Source organism: Lepeophtheirus salmonis, chromosome 1, assembly GCF_016086655.4.
Source record: "Lepeophtheirus salmonis chromosome 1, UVic_Lsal_1.4, whole genome shotgun sequence".
Lineage (NCBI taxonomy): Eukaryota > Metazoa > Arthropoda > Copepoda > Siphonostomatoida > Caligidae > Lepeophtheirus > Lepeophtheirus salmonis.
In genome coordinates this window covers 44,069,758-44,095,455 of record NC_052131.2, presented here as the reverse complement: position 1 = coordinate 44,095,455, position 25,698 = coordinate 44,069,758, and positions in this window count along the sequence as shown.

Genomic DNA, 25,698 nt, shown 5'->3' with positions numbered 1-25,698 from the left:
CTCACAGGATTAGATCAATTATTACCATAAGAAATCTCTTAGATACTCTAACCTTTCAAAAAAACAAAAAAAGTAACTAAAAATTGAGTGTACCCATTACAAAATTAAAAATAAACAATTATTGATATGAATATCGAAATAGAACTAATGTTATTTACATGTAACGTAGCATTCATAAGAAAAAAGAGTTAAATGGCGTAGAAACATAGAAAAATGCAGTTTTCAATTAGCAAACAAATAGCTAAAAACTATATATTTTTTTTAATTAGAGGGGTTCCTTGGATTATTTTGACTGTGGTTTTTAGCAATCCCACACTACTTCCGGGCTAATCTGAGGCCAAATGTTATTTACCATAATTTATGAGGCACTAAACTATTTATGATACTCCTCCTAACCAATCCTCTCGATACGTTTCTTAGAAGATTGGATTGAATTTAACAAAAATGCAAGGGAATTGTATTACAATAATGTTACTCACACTTGAAGGTACTCCATTGGGGCATAGAACAAAAAATATGCTTAGATATTTGTCATAAATAATATTAAGCTAATTTATAATGTGTCATCATAAAGTTTGAACAAAATGCGGGCAATTTTCCTAACTGGCAATTTTCTCTAGGGCAATCTTCCACGGTCAGTTTTCCTAGTACCGGTGAAAAGTAGTGCTGTATTTGTCCTTATATAGGACTGCAGTCCTGTCCAGTTCAGTCTTGGTCTGGTCAAGTTTAGTCCTGCGTAAAAGTTCTAAAACTTATCAAATGAAATCCTTGATGATCTTATTCAAATTTATTTCCTTTTTTAAATAGGTTATTGTACTGACAGTCCGAATGACGGCCAGTCCTAAGGACGGGCCCTAATAATGAACTGGATTGGATCGAATACACAACACTAGTTTAGTCAAGGAAAGTGGGACACTTAAAACCTTTTGGTGGTACAACGTTGAACATATTATGGCTGCTATATTGTATAAGTTTGCCCGCACGTCATATTTTCTCTTTCTATCTCTAAATTGAGGACAGTGACAGTGGTTCGTTGAAATCCTGATATCATAAACCTCTTTAATAATAGGGGAATAACTTTGCAAAGTGAAGAATATTTTACTTTTGGAGTAGGAGGAGAGGGATCTGGACTCAATCGATCGCAATTGCCCGGATAAGTTTCCAACTAGGATTATAATTTGTACGGTATATTTCTATATATGTATATTAATAGGAATTTTCTGTTAGTATTCATAAAAAAATTAAGTTCATAAATTAATTTTTTTGACAAAAAATAATTAAAAATTAAATTTCAAATATTATTTTTTTTAAATTCTAAAATCCTCAGGTATTCACAAGAATGTAACTTTTCCCCCCCCAAAATTTAAATAATCCACACTTATTCACAATAAAAAAAATGAAAGCATATTTAAAAAATTACATTTTTCTACTAAAAAACAAAAAATTCTTAATTTGGAGAGGTCTGCATCACCTCCACCCACCCCCTGCAGACGACCCTGCAATTTGTTCTAAGATTTCCAGCACTAACATGTACATATTTATCATTTATTATTTTCGATGAATCTTTTGTTGCAAAAAGTGGGGAAGTCGAGGAAGGTTATTTAGCAATAAATTAGAACAATTAAGAAAGGAAACACATAATTTTAAGAAAATAAAAACACAAATAGCGGCACAAAAAGAATCAATATTGGTACAGGTGGTCGATATATTGTACCAGTTGTCAAAAGAAGTCCTGCAGTAACGGGCAATCAAAATGCATTCCCCACAAATATATCTTTTATTTCCCCTTAAACACCTATAATGACCAGAAACACCTTCGAAAGTATACTTCTTGTTTCAAAAACAGTTTGAATTCGTCACATGAACTAATGCAACCCTTCGAAGATTTTGTTCATATATTCAACAAACCAAAAAATGCCCTTTTATCCAATATTCAACAAAAATGTACCAAATTGCAACTTTTCTTTAATATCTGAAACAACCTTGCTAATGAGTGTGAGAAGATATTTGTATGATTTTGCACAAGAAAACATACTATGTACTTAATTATTAATTAAAAAAAAAAATCATAACATAATTTCCCCCTCCCCTTATATTACTTCTATGAACAAAGCATTTAGGGATTCAAATTCAATACAAAGTTACGTTGTTGCTTATATTAAATGTGGAAAAAAATAAGTATGATCAATAAATATGACTGATAAGTTATGTTTATTTTATTTTTAATAAAACCTGTGTTTAAGAAGCTGGTCAAGTTACGGTATTTTTATATGAAAAATACGAATTATAAATTTCATTAATTTAGAAAAAAAAACTACAGTATCTCTTTATATCACTCGGACACTTTTTAAAGAAGCAAAAAAAATTTTATACATATTCTGTCACTTATTTACAACAAAAGATTTGAAGATGTTCTGTTGACACAAGAGCTTTAATAATTTTCTTTAATTATAACTATTCTATGTCAATAAAGATCAAAGTTATTTTAAAATATCTAAGCTACAGTAAACAGTGATTGTGTAGATTATTTAGTATTTTTTATATAAAATATTTACATTGGACTCTGTGGGGAATTCCATGTATGGACTCAAGATAGAGCTCAATGCCAGACAGCAAAAGTCACTCAACTCAAGGAACGACGTAGCTCAATGGAAAACGCTCCAGGGAGTAAAGGGGCTCTGCTACCTACCACCAAAATATTACCAGTCTGAGGATCTCTGTGAATGAGAAGTGAGCACAGGGCCAAAATTCTTGACATGACTGTAAAGTTATTGTGCCAAAATTTAAGGAAAAGGTGGAGATATGTATTGATCCAATGGGAAGAAATTTTTAAGAGTAATACCCCAATACATTATGTAAATAAATAATCTAAAAATAGTATTGAATAAGTTTTAACTTTTTTGTTTATACAATCAAAGCATCTGAGCGATATTGAAAAGTACTGTATTTGAGTAATACTTGACATCATCAAATAGATTCCCCCTCCATTTGTATGGTGAAATTATTGAATATTTAGATATTTTACCCATTAATCTATGTCGAATTATAAAATATTCCATAATCACAATCTCTTAGTTCCTTTAAAGTGATATAATTATAAATAACATCTTTGTGGATAATAAAAATGTGGAATTTGTTATATAAAAAAGGAACATTTTGGGCAAAAGGATCCCCAATTCCTATGCCAAGTGTGTCAAAAGTAATCAAGGAATCTAAATTCATTAAAGCAATGTTCAGAGCTCTGAATATTTGCATCGAGTCTTCAAATTTCTTTCAAGTTCTTTTCACAATATAGGATCCAAAGGGTAAAGGCTTTTCTTTCTTAGTTCAGTCTGAAGTAGCTGTTGAGTCTAAGTCGAGTGAAAATAACTTTAAAGGGTACTTATATCCAGTGCTAGAAATAGAGATAACTTTCGAGTCCACGTTGAGTCGTGAGTCTTAGCTTTTGTTTTTTTGATTGTGTGATCCATTCGAGTCGCAAGTCTCGAGTCCTCTGTTACTTACTCCAATAATTTGATGTATTCTGGACCATTCTTTGGGGATTACAATTGACTCTCCTTTCCTTTGCACTACCATGCATATGTTATTAGTATTACTTCAAAGGAAGAATTCTCCTCTCTAATCCTTTCTTGAAGCGTTTCACAACAACTATTTACATATCTCTGAAGATACAAAATTTTTGTAAAAAATAGCTAGTATTAATACCCTCCTTTTCTACAGGATACAACTTCCTACTCCACGTACATTTGAGTTAAATATTATTCTCTTTGATCTTAAAATAAAAAATAGACATAGTCATATTATTTAATCAATCAGCAGCAGAAGTACATATGATGAAGGAGGAGGGGGGAAGAAGTGGAAATTAGAGGGGATCTTAAATGACAAGTGAGTTAAATTCCTATACTACGTACATTTGCAGGTATAGTCAAAGAAATCCTAGTTACAAGTCTCTGTTTAAGGATGGATCAGACAAGTAGAATCAGGGACAAACAGACGCTAATCCAGGGTTCACTAAATTTCAAAATCTCTTTTAGCCCTTTTGGTACTCTGAAGGTTTTGGTAGCCCAAAATAAAATAAACTGAATGAGAACACCAGGTGTGTTGTTAGCTCCCCTCATTTGGAGGGAGCGGGGGGGTGCTTTATTTTGACAATAAATTAAACATAGTTAAGATTATCCCATTTAGATCAAATATGCGCTGTTTTGTTGGATACCTTTTCTCCATTTTGAAGGCAGTTTCATAATGCTGGGATTGAAGAAGGTCCTTTTAGATAAAAAACTTGACCAGCTCATTTGTGCAAGCCTCTCTTGAGGCTAGCTTTGTACCATCAAGAAAATTGTGCACATCCTTTAAAAGGTAGTAATCGCTTGGTGATTCCAAATTGAATGTTTTCCCCGATGGAAGTACCTCCAAGGGTGAATGATTCCTTTACAATCATACCAAAAACAAAGCAAAATCTTCTTGGCCCTGAATTAAATGGTTCCAAACTATTTTTTTGGCTAATCGTCAGTTCCTAGGTCATGAAATAAGAGCTCACATTCCAGTCCAATCGGACGATTTCTAATATTTTATCTACATTTTGGATGATTGGCCTACCAGATCGGGCCTTATCTTAGACGAAAATATCACCAGAACAGAACTGTTGGAATCACCGCCTTCCTGTTGCATTCGATACTGCATTGGGTCCATACACCCCACAATATTTTTTGGCCGCCTGCTACGCCTTTACACCTTAGTCGTAGAAATACAAAATATTTATGCAATTTTTTCTTTTTTTACTTCTATTTTGGAACGCTCTAACATATAACAAAGATCTTTTATATAGCAAAAAAAAAAATCCCTGTCAAGATTAAAGGTAAAAGTCACACTAAAAACGACCATAACGTTATCATATTTAACCACCACCTATGACGTAACCCTCCAAATTTATAATCCTTCCTTCCAAAAAACAAACAAAATATCTCTGATTAAAAACCTTAATAGAAAGGTTTTTTTTATTAAGAAAAAGTCTTAAAATTCCCACCTCCCCCTTTATTCAAATGAAAAATTATTCGGACGCCCCTAGGATTGCATGTGAATTACCCATTTTTACCTCTGACAACTAATTTATATTTTTTTCTTTCTGTTTTTTTTTTTTTTTTTGTGCCTCTTGGTCACCAGGATTAATTTGATCTCACTAGGCACTAATATTATTTGTGGTCACATTAAAAGGCTGATAAATTTGAGAGGTCAGTGTAGCATAAAACGCTCAAAAATACATAATCGACAATAACTTTGGAACATATTGAGGTAGGTACAGGATTAAAATGTGTGTCATTATTTATGTTGAATAAAGATACTTCATAGAACAAAAATTCAATGTCAAGATTAAAGGTCAAAGTCACACAAAAGGTCAAAAACTTATAATTGACCATCACTTTTGAACAAATTGAGACACAGAATTAAAATCATCACTACATAAAAGGACATCATTTCTAGAGAAATATTTTATTATTATAAGTAACTATGGAATAAAATTCATATTGCAGAAAACTAATTATGGATTTTTTTGCACTTTGTGACTCATACTGCATATAGTTATACAACTCATGTTAAAGTATTAATGCAATATATATTAAATTTCATTAAATTCAACATTTTAAACATCACACATTTTTAATATTAAAATAGAAAAAAAAATTGCTTTGTCATTTAGGAAAAATGATTATAGGCGGTTATTTGTGCTCTATAGAGTGCCCATTCTAATTGTATTATATTTTTAGTCAAAAAAAGTATCAAAATACTGATATCAATTTTGTAATCAGTAACCACTGCGAATGTATTAGTTCAAATTACAACTAGGGGTGTTGTTAACCCTTTTGAGGGGGAAGGGGGCCCTCCAAATTTTTTTTATATTTTAATATATGTATAGAAAAGTATTTACGTATATTACGGAAATTTTTAGGCTAAGCCCCCCAAAAAAAAAAAAAAAAAAAAAATGATGAATGGCAACAGACAATTAGCAACGCCTCTCACTCTATAATACATTTAGCCTAATAGGCCATGAGCAAAATAAAAAAATGGATATTATCCACAAAGTGGTGTGACAGTCTGTAGTTGTTTATACTATTTGTTTTACAAAATGGCACCTATTCAGAGGAATTTTCATAGGACATTCTATGTGAGTAATATATCTATATTTTATATTAAATAATATTATAATTCAGTAAGATGTATTATATTGCCACAAAAGGGCGTCATTCTCTGGCGTTTTGTTTACAAATTAACATAAGTAAACAAGGCTCATGCCACTTAAATAATTTTGGAACTTTTAACAATACAGAAAAATGGATTATTCCATCGGCAAATTAAATTATATTTGTTGTTGTATGGGTAACAACAGTCTTACCATTTTCAGACAGTTCCTCGTGTATTCTTTTAGGAAGTGGTGTGTCAGTCCTTATTTATTCAGTCCAGTCAAGTCATAGGATCGGTCAATCGGACTGTCAGTACTATAACTTTTTTCTTTTTTTTTAAAGAAATAAAGTTGAGTGACGGCAACAAGGACTTAATTTTGAACCTTGTAAAATACAAACATATGTTGATAAATACAATTGAGAAATATTGTATCATAATAATTGTCAAAATGGATAAATGAAATGAAGTTAGTTATATATAAAGCGTCATTTTTGTAAAAAGGATTCGACTATAGACATATAAGATTCCCTATAAATATTTATATATAAAGTGTTTTAACTGACGTTACAGATTGCCCAACCAATCAAAAATGAGGCAATTTTAGATACTTTCGGAATTATGACCTTGCGTTGAAAATGCTCTGAATATAGACTGTATACATATTATGCATATGTATACAGTCCATACCAGGCTTGTAGACGGAACACGAAACGCTAAAAATGGGATTTTAGTTTTCAACTCCAATAAATATTGCAACATTTACTATTAAAATTTCTTGAATACGTCATGTATTTAAAAATTATTATCCCTAATATAAATAGATAATATAAACATAAATTATTATTATACAATTAGTTAAATAAATATATTAAAATTACAGTTAAACTCAAGTGTAATAAATACATAACTATTAATTAACTAAATCCACATTTATATATACATCAGGTGACAACAGGGATACCTCAAAATAAGATTATTATATTCCTTTTATAGGAATACCTCAAAATAACATTATTATATTTCTTCAGAAATCACTTGCACGCTCAGTGTTTCCACTTAATAAAAAAAGTTTTAGTTTCTGTACAGGATAACTTCAGAACTTCTTTCGAAATTTTCTCTAAAATCAACGATTTTCAATCCTTCAACACCTATAATTCAACCCTTTTTTAGCCTTTTTTGTGTGCAATCGGGGATAATACAGGATTCGTGTTAATGTATGGCCAAAATCATACTTTTTTAATACAAGAAAAAATTGTCAAAATCCAAAAAAAAACTATTCGACTGCGGGTCGGGTCGTATTTTAGCCCTTGTTATAGCAAGTGGGATGGGTTGTCAAAAATACGACCCTTAGCTGCATCATTAATATATTTGTCTCAACAAATTATTCCACAGATCCCTGATTATCTGATGTAATTTAATTTAAAAGGCATATAATAATTTTAAGTGATTTGAATAGAGTTATTAAAGTTTTATAAAAATTAGATTTGAGCCGTTAAAATATTCTCCAACTTTATATCTTTGAAAGCAAGACTATCTTGTCCGTTTGTATTATTACATTAGCAAAGTAAGTGAACCCTAAATTGGAACGAATGCTTGGAAGTGGTGTAAAATTTTTTTTTTTTTTTAGAGTTTGGCTAGGCCCAAATGTGTATAATTCGTAACATAGGGATTTAGCTAATGTTTAAAAATTCTTTAGTATGAATCAACCTTACAAAAGAAGAATGTTTCTTGAAACTCTATTTTAACCAAATGAATCAAAGTTGATTTATTAGTTTACTTGATAAAATTCTATAAACTTCGTAAAATTTGTTTGGATGGTACCGAATTCGTTCCAAACCGTGACTATTCCTACAATAAAGACTAAATATTAGCTGATTTTTTTTATTTTAATAAGATTTTAAGGGAGAGTATGCCTGAAACTACCAATTCCGCATAACATATTTCTTTTTTCTACTTTATGAAGTGAACACTGAACGGAACGCTATAAACAGCTGAATGCAAGCCCCTCAACATTAAAAGTATAAATTGAACAGAACGCTTACAAGCATAGTTATACTAAAAAGTAAGTTTAATTTGTGGTACTGGAACTGATACATCTATTAGTATTGTTACGTCACAACTATGTATATATAAAACTCTCAATGAAAGATTCAGGGTTGGTCATTTCAAGTACCAATGTGGACTTTATATATATATAAAAATACTTTTATTTTTGTAAATTCTCAGTAAATGACTACAACATGGAATAAACTTACACTGTACAAACACATCATTCCAGTTAAATATTAAATACGCCACTATATATACATACTACACAGCAAATATATAGCTGAATATAAATGTCTTAGGGGTTGAGCACACTTATAATCATACATAATAGCTACATAAATCATTTTAAGCTTTCATCACTCTGGGGTTGGGCATACGTCAAATAAACGGTTCATTGATAAAGTTTCATGATAATTATCTCCAAAAAAAAGATTATCTTTAACTTTTTTAAACAAAAATAAGGAGGCCTTCAAGGGAAAACGTTGCTATTAGGGGTCGAACATTTGTTGACATGTACTATGTATAAATAGCAGAACGGATGATGATGATGGAATGTGTCGAAAAAAATAATAAGAAGAAAAATTAATCCATAAATTTTATTTTTACTTGATGTCATGATGATGCCTTAAAAAAAGAACCAAAAAAATGAGTAAAAATAAATCTTCAAAATTACTAAATTAGAGCGTGTCAACGGATCATTTAATAATATAACATGGGGGAATCTCCAATGGAATGTTTTATCAGTATTTTTTGATATATATATATACTTTTTTTTTTTTTGAATGATCCAATACATTTATTCAGGGAAAACATTATTAAAGAATAAAATCATCATCAAACCAAATTAGGATTGATTAGAAATGAGGAAAAGCAAACAAAAACCAAACAAGACCCGTTTAACCTTTATTTAGTCAGTCAAGGGCATTTCATTTTGTTCTATATAATATGTACATTCTCTGATTAATGAACACTAAACATACAATAATTATCGATTATAGCTACCTAAAATACATGCATTTAAGTTAAATATAAGAAACACAGAAATTCCTCAACTAACAAAAGATATTTCCCTTACACATTTACAACAGTCGAATGCACAGAAGGATGGAGAACCTCATTTAACGAACGCGCACAAATTAAGAGGTGTTTTTTTTTTTTTTAATTTTGAAAAAAATCACTAAAGTTCATAGCTACTAAAATTTATCGAATTTTTTGGAAAAATTTCAAAAAACCAGCACTATGAACCAAAAATCAATTTTTTTTTTTCAAAAACCCACAGTTCAAAAAAATGTTAATTTTACTTCTTACTCCTAAATTGTGGTTATATCTGACGTTTGGAATAAATTAAATGCTCATTCATATTGGGGTTCCCAACTCCAGGTTTTTCATAACTTTTTAACATATATTTTCCACCATAGACAGCTAGAGCTGTAAATATAAAGCATTTGTTTGTTGTATTTTGAATCTCAACAGTTTTATTTAGATTGCAAAGTTGGCGAGGAAACATAAAAGTGCGAGTGTCCATGGTTAGGGCCGGGCTACTGGGAGGAGTGGTTGGGAGCGATACATATTATGTTATGATTTGGAGGATAGAATAGGGTGGGATTTTGCTCTAGAAATGATCATATTCTATTTTTCAAATAACACTAGTGAGAGTTAATAAAAAATAGTTTTAATTTTTTTAAGCATTTCAGACAATAAAAACATTGAATCCAACTAATCTCAGAGGATTTGAACGACATCAATGTATATGGATAATATATAACTTGTTATTCTAAATACAGGGATATTTGCGCGCATGAACATATTTTTTAAAGCCTGTATTAAACATACAGATGTTTTTTTGTTTTTTAAATGTTTACTATGAAGTACTTCCATTCGGCTTGGAATTTATTGACTTGTCCAAGACCATTATAATTTTTTGAGACCAATCTAATTCAGTCTCTAGACCGGTAATTTCAAATGAGCTACAAATTGGATACATATTACACAGTTTTACAGTCACACTTTTTGTAAAACGCAAATTTTCGATCTACAGTCTGAAAATAATTAAGCCGATTAATCCGTCTTAATCAGTCTAGAATATGTCAATATAACTATTTCTCAATTTCGTTTGATATTTTTATTTCACTAAACATAGATCTGTTCTGCTGGGTACAATACGAAAGCTGACGTTGGCAAATGTTTAAGGCCCGTGCTAAAGTAATTTTAATTCGAAAAGGTTTCCCCATGAGTTAAATTTCCAAAGTTTCCCCGTCGAGGTGACTTCTGACAATGACATTGTTAATTAGTTTTTTTTTTTTTGTTAAAATTGATTTACCTGACCCGAATTTTTAAATAGATCTTTTTATTATTACGAATTATGTATAGATATGTGGTGGAGGAAGAGGTACTAAATCAATTATATTGAGGGAATCGTTGTGGAAGGACATTTTGAGCTTTATATATTATATACGAGTGTTTTTCGTACTTATAATTAAATAATTATTTCAACAGCTAAACTAATTGTTGTTATTGTATCCATAAAATTATTCCGTGTAGGAGAATTTGCCATGAACATTTTTGTTAATATTGAGCGATTTACTTAAATGATAAATACAACTTCTTTTAAAAGATAATTTAATTTTAAATATGCCAGAATTTGTTATATTATACAAAGGAATCTTAATGAAACTTTTGAAATTCAGCACCATAACTTTAAAATTGAATCTTCTCAATCCCTTTACAAATATATAATTTCTATTAAAAATATGTTATTTTCAAATAACTAGAGGTTACAAAAATGGCATTGGAAACTAAAACTTTTCAAATATATCTTTTTCATCAATACATAACAGAAAATCAGATTACCAAAAAACGGTTACCCCTAGTACATACGTTAAGATAAAAAATTAGAAACTTAAGAATATTAAATGAAAATCAAAAATAAGCATGAATGTGAAAATAAAAACCATCATATAATTTATAAGGGCTGATCCAATTGTTCCAAATTCATATATTTATTTTCAGTTCTTCTAATTCTAATTTTACTATGGAAGAATAGAATCTCAAGCCAATCTATTGTTTTATATATCCGGATACATAGCCTCTTCCATCATTAAGTTTTTCAAAATTGAAGATTGTGAACCTTCTTGATTTCTGAGAATCAATAACTCATGGTGTGTGAATTTTCTGGCGAAGATCGAGATCTCATCGAAACTTATCAAGATGGTGTTAATAGGGCTTCAGATTTATTATTATATTCAACTATGTTACATGCTAGTCAGCTTTACAATATGATATTATCAGCGAACAAACTCGATTAATTTGATTGACGTCGCCAAATCAAAGACGATGCTTTACTAGTTTTCTATTTGTCAATTTATTAGAAACGGGAGATTCCTAGTTGAATTGTAAAAAACAACATCATTTTGGCTTATTATATTGCTAATGTTGGATTTAAATATTTTAATATATCTAGGAAAAATCTCATAAATGAGGCTAATAGTAGCACACACTCTGGTAATAAACGGTCGAATTCTCATGATGCAATTTTTTTATAAAAAATTACTAAATTATCTTCTAAATTTTGAACTTTCATTTTGTTTCGTTAAATAAAGGATTTACTCTACAAAAATTGTTTTATTCAGATCTTAAAATAATAATACATTTTCATAATAATATAGGTATAAATCAAAGAAAAACAGGATAAAATATAAATAGTCAGCTTTTAATTTTGAACGTCTGTATCAATGATGAATATATTATATTATTTGTATTAATGTCATTAATGAGTATTTTTAAAATAACTAATAATTAAATATAAGAACTCTTATGGGAAACATTTATTAATAATCTTTATTAGTGTGGCAATTCTAAATCTTCTGGGGGGTAATATTTCAATATAGTGATAACCAATTAAATTTTTTAGAAGATGATCAAGACTAACTAAGTTTCGAAATTGAAGGTCACTTATAATTTGTTATAAAATAATAACTTAGCACTCAACAATTCACAAAATCTATTTATGCAGATATCAGCAAAATATAATAATCATTGCTTACAAAAGTATAGGGAAAAAAGGCTGCATATTAATTAAGAGTCTAAAAGTATCTTCTACTTTTTTTCACAGAAGGATCTTAATGGAATAGTTTTCTTAGAGTAGGAGACAAAGCAGAGTTGAATTTCAAAGAAGGAGCTGTGGATGGAGGATGATAACTCTCTTTAGTTCTCATCGGGTCTTTCTATCGTTTAATGGAACTCTTAAGTTCTTATATGTAGAAGTATAGGATGATTTTGAAGAGGATCTGGAGGAATTTATGTATAGAGACAATAATAAACGAATTAGAAGTCACTATCGTAGACCTTGGCATAAAGAGGCACTTGCACAATCAACGATCCTTCCATTAAAGGGTACCAGATCCACTGACAAAGGGATCTCAACACTCTTAAGGCGAGATCCCTTGAAGGGAGTATCAGAAGACGTGTGAATTGGATATTCCTAGGAACGGGAAGGATGGGTGGATGCAGATCCATATATCCGATTGTTCCGGAGGAGAGATGAATAAAATGTTTTTCCATGCAGATCCAACTCCTCACTTCTCTCTCCTTCCTCCTCCTTCTGCTGTAAGTCCCCCTTCATATATTCGCAGGGCAAACACGTTAAAAGGCAAAAACGTCACTCGAACCCATAAATTCATCTAGCTAGCAAATATGACGATGAGTTCGAACTAGTTGTTCTATTTAAATAATCTGCTGTCTCCATAAATAGTAAACGAAAACGGATATAAAACTGTCTCCATAAAGTTCGGGAACAAATCCGGCCAAATTTCACCCAAAAACTACAAATAGAGTCTGAGATGCCTAAAACTTTGCCCTAGTGAATTTTTTGATTGTCCCCAACAGAGAAAGTATTTTTGCTTTGCTGGGGGGGGGGCCTTAATTTCCGAAAACGGGACAGCCTAATGTACATGTAATGTGACCCCTAAAAAATCATATACAGGGAAACCTGGATTAACAAAAATAATTCCAGTTAGCTTAAGAAAAAAACAATAATTAATATTGTTGTTATTTGTAGTAGGAAAAAAGTAGACATTATTAATGATAGAATGTTATTATTTTTGCATATTATCTGCAACTTGGTGAATTCCTGAGAGGCTATTCGACCTACTCCGATCCACTCTGATTATTTGTGTATTTACTTATTTATGTATTATTAAAATTTCATAAAATGTAATAACAATAACAATATTAGTATGAAAAATATGACAATTATGCAAGAGAAACGGGTGACTACTTGGATTATCTCCTTCCTTATATGTAATCAGAGGCATATATGTATAGTTGATAGTCGATTGATGATGACGTCATAAATGTTTCAAAATTGTTAGCATCGACCTACAATAACATCATATGAAGTTAAATTTGTTGCAAAAATCATATTTGTACAACTCATAAGTCGGGCGAGTTGGGGAGAAAATTGGCCTACAGAGTGGAGACCCAAAACTTGCAATAGGACTTAATTACGATATTATCCCTTACTATTAATCACCAGTTTTCATTACGAAACCAAATGACAGCTGAAACAAAGGACTTTTAAATGTGTTCTATGTCTACGGGTGTAAAAAGGATGGATTAACATCAGGCAACGCGTCTGCGATATCTTCTGCACCGGTGTCAGCGCTGAGAAGGCTGGAGAGATCGTTGACATCTACATCCGGACTACTTACAAGTTCAAGAAGTTTATTACAGTCCCATGCAGGCATGAAAACTTCTTTAACAACAATATGACTGACTTCCAGCGGGCCAACATGTGCCCCTCCTCCAGCCTTGACAATGTGGTACTCCATGGATACCGTATTCATCGTCAAGAGCTGTCAATATGTTTGCCGGCGTTTCTAGGCTGTTATTCCTTGTGATGGTGGACATACTAATATCTCCCCACTTTGTATATATTGAAAATGATTAAATTTCGGTCACCGGTCTTTGATATTGGCCTGGACCGAAATATGGGTTCAAATCAGACTATAGAAAATAACTTACGACGTTAGGGAAAGAGTTTCAACAGAAATAGTTACTCTTTTTTGTATATATAAAATATAGGATTTCCAAATCAGCACACGTTACTTGAGTAGGAGCAGAAGGGTAAAAAAAACAACAACAAGAAGATATTAATTATATTTATATTTTTTTGTGAAGGAAAAAAATATAAATATATATGTAATATTTGACTGTATTAGATACATAGATAGAGTATGTACACAGTATTAGTCAATGACAGAAAAGTAAGTTAATAGTGGAAAGAAAGAGAGATAAAAAAAATTATATATTTACGAATGGAAATAAAACTATTTTTTTCCCTAATGTGAGAATCGTAAATCTATTGTCACTATGTTAGTCAAATATTTATGATATCTTTGTCTTTTCTTCCCCTCTCCTATTATTATATACTCTTCACTCTTATTGCAATAATGAATGTGGTCAAGTCTACAAAAGAATTACATATTATCTAAAAAAACAAAACAAAGTATAATACAAAAAACTCATGAAAAATAAAGAGTTGCGTGAGGAAAAAAGATAACGTGGGGCGTACGTCTTAAATAGCTAAAGATATATTTTTAAATTACAAAATTAATGTGTCCTTCCTCTCCTTATAGGAGAAATACCTACAATTGAATGATATCGTAGCAAGGGTTGTTTGTAAACCATGAGCTATCTTCAGTGTGTGAGTTTTTGTAGGTGGCAATAGAAACAGTGTTCTTTATTTCCATATGTAAAACAAACTGTTCTCCAGTAAGACCTAATATGATATAGATCCATGAAACATGGTCCCAGGGCATAAATAAATACCACACCAGGTATAACATCCAAGTATGACGGAGAATAACACTGATGATTTGTTGGGAAGTAATAAGTGTAAGTCCCTGTTGGACTCGGAGTTGAATTAAGGATCGACAAGGAAGTAGTTTCTCCTTACATATGTCCTTACTTGATAAGGAATGGGATTTGTGTATATTTCCTTCTTCTCACAGCTCCCTCCAGCTAATCCAATAATACGTCATGACAATGAACCTGTTGTCTCAAAAATATTCTTCAAATATAATATACCTATAAAGTAGAAACCTGGTTCGCGACGTATATACTTTATGTAGGGAACACCAAGAAGTTTATACAGAAGTCGAGATAAGAGTCAATTTTCCCCATAAGAAATAACAAAAAAGGGATTAATCCCTTCACAACCATCAATATAATCTACAATTCTGCTATCCCTTTCTTGGGACCCATGTTTCTTTTGTTTAAAGCAATACATACACCACAAAAAAACAGTGGAAATGTAATGTCGAAACTCAGTCTTAAAAGGCTTTAGAACCACAGGAAAAAAGGACAACTAGCGACATGTGACCGAACCACAACCTAGATAGTAGGTATATAATCACTCCGGAAGAAGTGTTTTGATTCGTGAAGGATATCTTTCCAATGGCGTTACTAAATATTTATATGCTGATGATATCAAATGCTGTCAATTACGGTACATAAAGTGAAAATATATGAGTGAACAATAATTTGATACTGTTAATACCGCCAAACCGTGAATACCTTGCGTATTTAGGTATGTATAAGATGAATAATTTCTTTTAGAATTATCTGTAACAAAGAGAAGAGTTAGTAGAAGAATAACAGATGCTTCGTATCTAAACGGAAGTGATCCCGTATAACGAATAAATATTTTGTTGTCACTTGCTGAGTACGTATCTATATTTATGTTTATTTTTCATGATTATTTATGATCTAAGTAAGTAAATTTGAGTCTCTCCACATGCATACTCTTTACACCTTCTATTCCGTGCATTTTTTTGAGGTGTTACACAGAGCTCAATGGAGCAATACGTACAATAAAGATAGAAATTGCAGAACTTGTCAAAAGATTCTTAAAAAGACGAGTGGCAATGGTAGCAGGATCGTCTGGAATGGAGCTAATTACTTCTAAGTCATCGGTCCAAATCTGTTATGCTTGTTTCTTTCCACATAATAGGCCATGCATTTTGGTCGTACAATTTTATTCAACCAAATAATGAGTCATAGAATGGACGTTGATATCCACAAAAGTGTTGCCCAAAATTTCCACCAAAAAAGGCTAACTTTGATTGGTTAAAGTTATGTACAAAATGACAGCCTTTGAATAAGAAAAAATACTACTCAAATTCACAGTTTATGTGCCTTGAAACATCTTTTTAAATTAATCAAACAAAGTTAGTTGAATGGGTTTACACTCTTTGGGTATTAATTATAAGATAAACTCCTGCATTTTTTCAATCTAAAAGGCTGTTCCATTAAGGAAATTAGGGATTTCATTATGTGACCATGATATGCAATTTGAGTACTCAGTGAGGTGATACAATTTGACTGAATTAAGTGAAACATCTGTTCTATTTTGTAAAAAGTATTTAAAAAGTAAGATTGATTCAACTTGAGAGCCATCCAGTGAGGAAAAAATAAGAGGTATATGTGGATTGTAAATGCTATCCGTACAGTCATCTTTGCTTATTAAAAAAAAAAAGAATAGGAAATTACATATTATATATAATATTTGTAGAGCACAGTCAGTGAGCGCTCTAAGGACTAAAGCACTCTCTGGCTCATCATATCATAAAAAACAAGCTGTTATTATTTTTTTCATTCTTGAGGAGAGAACATCCAGGTATTCAGTGAGTAGCTACGTGTGAGTTTGCTAATAAAAACAGAGAGTAATATTTATAATTTGTTGGGGAGTTATCTTCTATAATATTAAAGCACAATAGGTGAAATGCCAGGTAATAATGCTAGTTAACTAACAAATCATATAAAAAAATTACCAAGATTGAAATAGTTGAATATCCCACAGCAAAAATGGCCAAATAATGAACTATTTAAACGGTCAATGTTAACCACAATTTATCAACATACATGTAAATGATTCAAATTCTAATAGAAAAAGTCCCAAAAATGAGCTAGATTGAAAAATTTAATATCCCACCAAAAATTGTCGATATTGAGCCTTTAAATTAACCTTGATATCCAGAAAATGACAGTGTTTAAGGCAAACTTTATGTACCACATCGGGTTTGTGTGATTTGAGTGTGTTATTCTTGATTTAAGAGATTGAAAAAGATTAAATAAAACAACTGCAAAATAGAAAACTAATGAGGTCTAAAAATTGGTTAGATATTGAAATGTTCATTTTCTTAAAATACATACATAATTAAAAATTCTAGTAATATAATTGGCCAAATAATGATCAATTTCAATGTCTATAAGACTACATTTGATGAAATACTAATAGGCAAATATAACAAGATAATTTAATGCACTATACTGATGTGTTTTATCCCGCCAATAAATAAGTTAATTGTCGTTTAATCGGTCATTTAATTAAGTATTGAAGTTATTAAAATATATATGTGTGGAAATCGTTTAAATTGCATTTGTCCCCACCTCTGGCTAAATGCATTTAAGAGTTATCCGTATTAGTAATATATCTATTATTTGCATCTCCTCCATTTATTTAAACTATCTACAAACTCCTAAACTTTAATATTTTCTTAAGTGCAGTTTTATAAATATTCGATACATCGCTAATCTACAAATAAACTGCATATTTAAAATAACTCAATAACTCCTTCATATTTGACGAAATGCCTACAGGGATATTTCTGTTCTCATTATCCGGCTGAACCAGTTTTTTACTAACTACAAATACTTCATTTTATATCATTTCCCCAAATAAATCCAACTCATTTCTCCAAATCTTCTTGGATGTACTTAGTGTAGATCCAAAACTTGGAGTAGCAAAAACTAAATTACGAAAAACGAGATTATTGTGGAATCAAGAAAAAACAACTCAAAACCAATTTGTGATGAGTTTAAATGCTTTATTTTTCATTCAGTATTCATCCTTCCTTCACAAGAAGTAATAGCCTCAAACGCCTATGAATAGTTTGGCAGCTTTTGACGATGAAGGTCATATCCATACTTGCGTTACACGCTGTCATGATAGCTCGAGGTGAATCGAAATTGGTGCGACACCCCAAACTGTAAAGTGTAGGGGCTTGAGGTCAGGGCTGAAGGAGGTCCACATGGAGGCAGGCCAGAAGTTAACCATATTGTTATTGAAGAAGTTTTTAATTCTTCTTGACTATATGGGGCTGTAATGGATTTCTTGATGTTGTAGACAGTCTGGATGATGGAGAAGCCAAAGGTCTTTGCAGCCTTTTCAGCATTGATACCGAAGGGGAGGAAATTGAACACGTGCTCTGTTTTTTTCTTCAGCTGTAGTTTGGTTGCGTAATTATATCTTGTAATTAAAAAGGACATTGGGGAAATCGTCATGAAATACTACTGGTAGTTTAGAGTCCCAACTTTTAAATCATTGACTGTTCTGAGACCATAATCATCCTGATCAGCTCTATAAAAATCCATGTAAGATCGAGGAACTGATAAAAAAATCGTTCCTGGACCGAATCTCACCACTATGTAGTTGAACCAACTATTGTCGATATGATGAAGGAAGAACTCTTTATATGTTGTTGTTGTACACATGATAAGTCCATTCCATTAGGATTGAACAAGTTCACATTCATGGAAAAGAGGCAAAGTGATGATAAAAGTAGGACATACTATTAGCCTCGTCAATAGATGGATAAGAAGGAGAAGAAGTGAGGCTGTGCGGAAGAGTAAAGACCTGCTCAAATAATGCTTACTTGCTCTTCTTTTTTTGTCAAAGCATCTTGAAATTTGACACATAGACACATACATACACATAAAGTTTTGGAATTTTTGCCATAGTTCTTTGAAATAAAGAAGAAGAGACATGGATAATAAATATAAATATATATAGTACGACTAAAGGGGAATTAAAATTTGCAAAAAAAAAAAAAAAAAAAAGCAATAATGATAATCTGATTTTTTTTTTTTTTTTTTGTATTTTTGAAAGTACATATATTTTAATCGATTAAAGAGAGTCACACACAAAGAGAGTATGGAAAAATAAAATAATAAAAAAAGAATTATGTTTAAAGAAACACACATTCAAATATCTGACCATATTTATTAGATATTTTTATTAGAAGATATAAGTAGCAATAAGAGTCGCGTTAAACTCAATGTGAGAGACAGGAATTGCTTTCGCACAAAAAACAGGAGAAATTCTGTTTGAATCTCTTTGTCAGTTCATAATTCTTTTGTCTCCATTTGCAAAAGCAAAACCGCAAGGAATCATTCTTTTACCAGGGGGCTAAATCTCAGCCTCTTACATGTGTATACTTATTGCACATATCTGGTAAATTTTGAGTAGGATTACACTGGTTAGATTTGCTTTCATTAATGGTTTAAGTACTAGTGCTGTTTTTTGAGGGTCTAGTAGTCCCAAACAGCTGTGAGACCCATCTAATTTTTGGTTGTAAACTAAAAACAAAAGGGGGGAGGGAAATAATTAGTCTTTTCTTATAACTCCAAGTTTTTGAATATTTTCAACGAGTTCGACGAGTTCTAAAGCCAAGTCTCATGTTTTGATTGTGAGATCAAGTTGTGTTGCAAATTTTCAAAACTCTTTATTCAAGTCCATGTGGAGTCGCAAGTCTCGAGTCCAAATCCCCATCTCTGGTAAAATTCAGTCTATTCAAACAATTCGATCTTGATCCGTCCTAGCAAAAAAAAAAAAAAAAAAAAAAAATTGTATGTAATCTACGATCTTTTTTAGAAAAGTAATTATATATTTTTTTAGTCTACCATTTAAATTTTGTTCCAAGCTTTCAAACCTCGATCTAGACTGAAAAATAGTCGTGAAAAGTCTTAAAAAAAACCTTAATCTTTAAATCCTTTATCTATTTATATTTGTTATGCTTGGAAATAATTTTATCAAGTCAAAAATGTGGTGGATAGAAGTAATATAACGAGAAAAAATATATTATTGGATTTTTTTTTCTAATTACTAAGTACCTACTTAGCGTGTTTGCTGATGCAAAATCATACTTATGTCTACTCATACTCACCAACATGGTTGTTTAGATGTAAAAAAAAAAAAAAAGTAGATATTTGACACATTTGCGTTGAATTTTATATTGAAAGGCCTTTTTTGGTATGTTGCATATGTGCAACAAAAATATTAAAGGTGTAAGACCTAATCGGAAAAAGATTCCAAGTCTCAACACTACGAATCACCCCCATTGCAGTAACGATGCATAATTCTAGGAATTTTTTTGAATATTATTTGTCCAAAAAAACCTTATTTTTTGAACTAAGAAAGGGTTAACTGTTTTGCTCCTATGTGGTATTTATGTGACATTTACCTAATTTATGAAATCAAATGATTCAGAGAGAGAACTACTCACTTCCCTGTTCAACCCATTCTTTGTCATTAAAAAGACCGTATAAATCAATCAGCAGACTTTATTGTCTTTGTGCTTTTTATTTCTTCTCAATGCTGACTCATGATGAAACAGCATCAAATATCATTAGAAAGAGGTTATTGCAGAGAGGGATTTGACCCAAAAGTTGCTGAAGGAATGTACATTATAAATATATATATACTCGTCAAGGAATTGAACTTGACCCCGAGAAAATATTACTAAATATTTTTCTGCAAAAAATTCTTTTTATTTTTTTGAAAAAAAACATAAATCATATAATATGTATTTTCCCTTCAAATTATTTATTTAATAATAATTATATTCTTTATCAAATTAGAAGGGGGAAGATTTACATTTTCGTAGAAAAAATACTTATTTAACTCATAATAATTCAATAATAAATAGCATTTCCCGCCAGGAAAGTCAAGTTCTTGTGTTTTTTATTTTTACGGATGGACTCAACGCTCATTCCAGGGCTATTCCACAACCGGCGCGCGCTTTCCTCCTACTTTTATTGTTCAAAAGAATATATAATATGCGAACTTCATCATCATCATCTTGATAATATGACGTTTGCTCATTCCTTCCTTTTAAAGAGAGTAAAAAGGCACGCGCGATCCCTTTTCGGCCAGTGTTTTGTCGGGCCCGCTTTATAATCATTTTTCTTCTTTTTCCTTAAAGGCCGGTCAGTTGTTGTAACAGAAGAGAAGGAAAGTGTGAAGAAGAAGAAGACGACTCAACAAAAAGTTACCGCTTTTAATGCGGGTTTGTGTGTTTTTGGTTATGTCGCTTGTCTCTTCTTCTATTATTATTTTTGGTTTTGTATACGAGGACTACCGAGTTATTTATTCAATTAAATTAGATAAAGATGTGGGATCCTAATTATGATTTGAATGTGTACTATGTTATTAAGTTATGTGGGGGAGAAATTGACTTAGTTATGAGTGATTTGCATAATATAATGATTGCTACTTTGGAACAAGGTCATGAAAATTCCTTCTCGACGAACCTGATTTAAAGCAAATACATAATAATAATAATAAACATAAACATTATCTAGGAATGACATGATCAAATGCAGTTAATAACAATATTTTGACATATGTTTTTCTGCTTATTTTCTTATCTTATGCACATTTTCTCTCTCTCTCTCTTTTCTTGAGGACAATAGAAGGTTTATACTTAGTTATTACCTATGTAAGTATATAGGATTCATCTCTGATTGATTTATTACTAGACACAATGGACGGTTGGTTGCTTGGGCTATGACCAGAGACTCTCTTCCATTGTTTACACGTCTTATTTATGGACAACTGGAATTTTGGTTATTCATTACTGATGAGTGGGGGGCTCTTCTTCTTGACCACCGTTCCTCATATTCTTGTATCTTCCATTCCTTTTTATTTCTTCTTTTGCAAAGGATTTATTTTCATGTCATATGGGAGAGCCTTAGTATTAATGATGAAAGTCCCATCTAAAGGTTAGCAATAATTGGGAAGATCCTTCATTGCAAATATATACAATTTATTCTACCAAAAGTACTCACAGGGATCGCAGAACAGGGAAAGGGGTATCCATTTGGCCTCCCCATTTTGTTAAAATTACAATTATCATATCTCAGAAGTGTTGTTCGCAGTTTTTACATAGCCGTTCATTATGCATAGCTATCCATGACTACAAGTCCATCTCAATTATGTTGATCTCGCAGAATCCGTCATCCTCAAATTCAAGGTTGCCTGATCTATATTTGAAAAAAGTCTACAAAATTCAATGTGTGGTATAGAAGCATGATAAAGGGTGGACTTGTTGAGTTTCTAGCCTATTGAGTCAGACTTGAGAATGGGTAAACCTTTGTTTAATAAGAAATATAAGCTTTAACTTTTAGAGAATAACGGATAATTGTTGGAACTGGTACTTATTTCCACAGTCCAGACCGGCCCCATCAAGTCCAGTCCAGTTCCACTTGTCGATCCTTAAAACAGGTAAAATCGATCTCTGAGAGTGTTTTTCCTTTTTTTTTAATTATTCCGATGGATAATAGAATAATTAAAAATATAATATTTTTGTTTGGTATTGCACCATAATGAGAAAATGAATATTTTTTTGCAAGATATGTGCCATGATCTTAATAACAAATGGGATGAAAAGTCCTGGACTTCACAAATAGTGGCGTTTTTTTAAATTCACCTTATTTTCAGTTACTACGAACCTTCAAAAGATAGCTGTCAAAATGTCTTGAGAATTTAGTTTGTAAGTTAATTCTCTGCTTAGTTTGGCGTTACTTTTGTTATTGCCAAAAACAATGGATCTAAACAATTTCTTTTATTAATTTTACTCTGCTTCTTGATGGTAACAGCTTCGGTTCAGACTCAGCAATGGCTTGAAAAGTGTTATGGTAACTCTGCTCACTAAAGCGAATAAAAAAAATAGCCATTTAAAAAAAAGCAAGGCATTTTGAACAAAAAAACCGTATTTTCTTTGTTAAGCTTCGGACTTTTCAGGCCATTTGGCTTAATAAACCTAGCCATTTTTATAGAAAATTGCAAGGGCTCACACTTGAGGACCACGCCTAATACTGGACTGTACCGAATAAATAAGGAACGGACTAGTTGAGGAGGATACAAGACCCAAAACGAGCCTCCTTTTACATGGTTTGACTTGAAAACTTCCAAATCCTTCTTGAACGGGTTTATCATATTTAGAAACCCCTGGGGCTAAACGTCATTCTGTGCATCACTACTTTTTACATAGTTTTAGTGATTGGTGGTGACATGTACCAGCCTTTGCGTATACATAGTTCCTATGAGTGGTCACTCTAAAAAAGTATATAAAAAATAAATATGGGAAAAAGTAGATTTTGGATAGGATTTCATGTATAAATAATACAAAACCAAAAAGGAATTTATATAAAATAACTCATTTCTTCCCCTATAATTGATGATGAGTTTTAGAAAAGGAAGAGGGGGAATGTTTTTTTGTTTTTTTTTTCTTGATTTTTAAATCATTTTTTATTTTACCTTTAGAAACGCAACAATTTTTTTAAAATATGTACCAAAGTATGTATGTCGTATGTGCGTTCTAGGCACGAGTCGAGTCCTTCCCTGGATGTCATATCATGTAATATATATAATTGTCATTTTATTGTTATTTTTCCTTCGACTTTAAGAAGGAAAGAAAAAAACCCGTTTACCCAAAAAAAAAAAAAAAAATTAAATATCAATATTGTTTATGGCCATGTGCACACACTGATGTGTTTGTCTGAGCCATACGTACTTCTATAATAATAAAAAATAATAACAATAAAAGTTCCATAATTTTTAAAAATGGTAAAATATGAGAAAAAAATATTACAAAATGAAATTTGTCAAACCCCTCTACGTTAAAAAAAAAAGTTTTTTTCTAAAAATAAATTAAGTATACATAAATATAGAAACTTGTCAATGAACTCACAGATATTCTTTAAAATTATACTTTTTAAGTCTTGTTGCCCATTCATACATCTAGTGTTTGCTCAAAGACAAATTGTGCCTAATTTAATTACGTGTTCGTTTCAACTCCACAAAGTATGTTTTTGAATGCCAAATTTCGGTAGTATATCTATGAACACAGGATTATATCATATATATATATATTATCATAGTGGGGGAAGTAAAGCTTGGTTTTCGGAATTCTTTTGAAAAAAAAAACCCAAAAATTAAAAATCCATAGCTATTCACAAAAAACACGGAGGATTGTATTGCGAAGTTATCTTCTATTAAAACAAAATTTAATCCTTCAGCCGAGGCCTAATTATTCTGGACTATGCTGGGCACTACTACTAGAGAAGGATAATTTAAAAAGCTGTTTATGCCAGGAACGGCATAAAGAGCCTCTAATAAGATGGCATCGTGTAAAATCCACTATCTTCATGAGTTTAATGAATCTTGAGATATACTATAAGTAGCTGAGGTAAGGACTTGTAATCGAGTCTTTATTTTGGAGACTTGATCATACAATCAAAGACTCGAGCAAGACTTGATTTGACTTGAAAGATGAGACTCGTGACTCGTACTCGAAAGTCACTTCAATTTTTCACCAGGATGTAAGATTTTTTAAGTATCTTTTATTTTCTGAGGACTTGAACTGGACTGGATGAAAATATTCAAGGGCTTGGACTTATGAGCAAAGAACTATCTCTTCACTTGAACTTGCGGTGTATACAGCCATACTTTAAGCATAATAGTTTAATTTCATTTTTGCAATGTGCTATGAATATTAAGAGAGTTGAGCAGAAGTGATCACTTTCAAATTGAATGTGATGCTATGCTTCTATAGAGTATGTAGATTAGACTGCTTTTTAGGTTCATTAAGTATTTAAATGGGTTATATGGACCGGATATGGCCATATGGCCAATGGTTCTTATTCTTTTCTTTACTTTTTCGGTTCTAAGAACTGCGTTGCTACCGTTTTTTTTTGGATTATTTAATAAGGTTTTTTTTCTTAGGAAGTCGTATCTTTTTAACTCTACTCCTTAAGAAATAATCAACCATAAAAATGGTTGTAAAAAAAAAAAAGAAGGAAAAAAGGAAGATTATCTAGGAAACAAAAGGAGTTGATTTTTTTTTCTTCTTATTTTTGGTGGCTATTTGTAACCATCATACCAATTGCTCCTCCTACTCCCACTTCTCATTATAATAACCAATTTTCTCCCTACCTAGATAGACCCCCACCTCCCCTAAAACCATAAATGGTTCTCCTCCTTCCAATGATGAAATGACCCTCCTTGCTTCTACAACATTCCAAAGTGGAATTAATTTTTTTGCTCTTGGTTGTATAAATTGCTCATGGAATCAGCTAAAAATATGACAGTCAAGCTCCTTAGGAAGATGTGTTCTTAAGTTGTCAAAAGTGTCTCAAAAACTTACTTTCGACACTGATGTTAAAAACTATTAGGATACTTGAGAAACGGCACGTCGATCGAAATTGCTAACGAATGATCGGAGTATCTTGTCCTGTGGATCTTCTTTTTTATTTTCCTGTGTACATTGTTTTTTAATTATTGAAATATAGACCAGTTGATTTTTGGAAATTCAGATCTTAATACTTAAAATACTTCAAAAAAATCTCCTT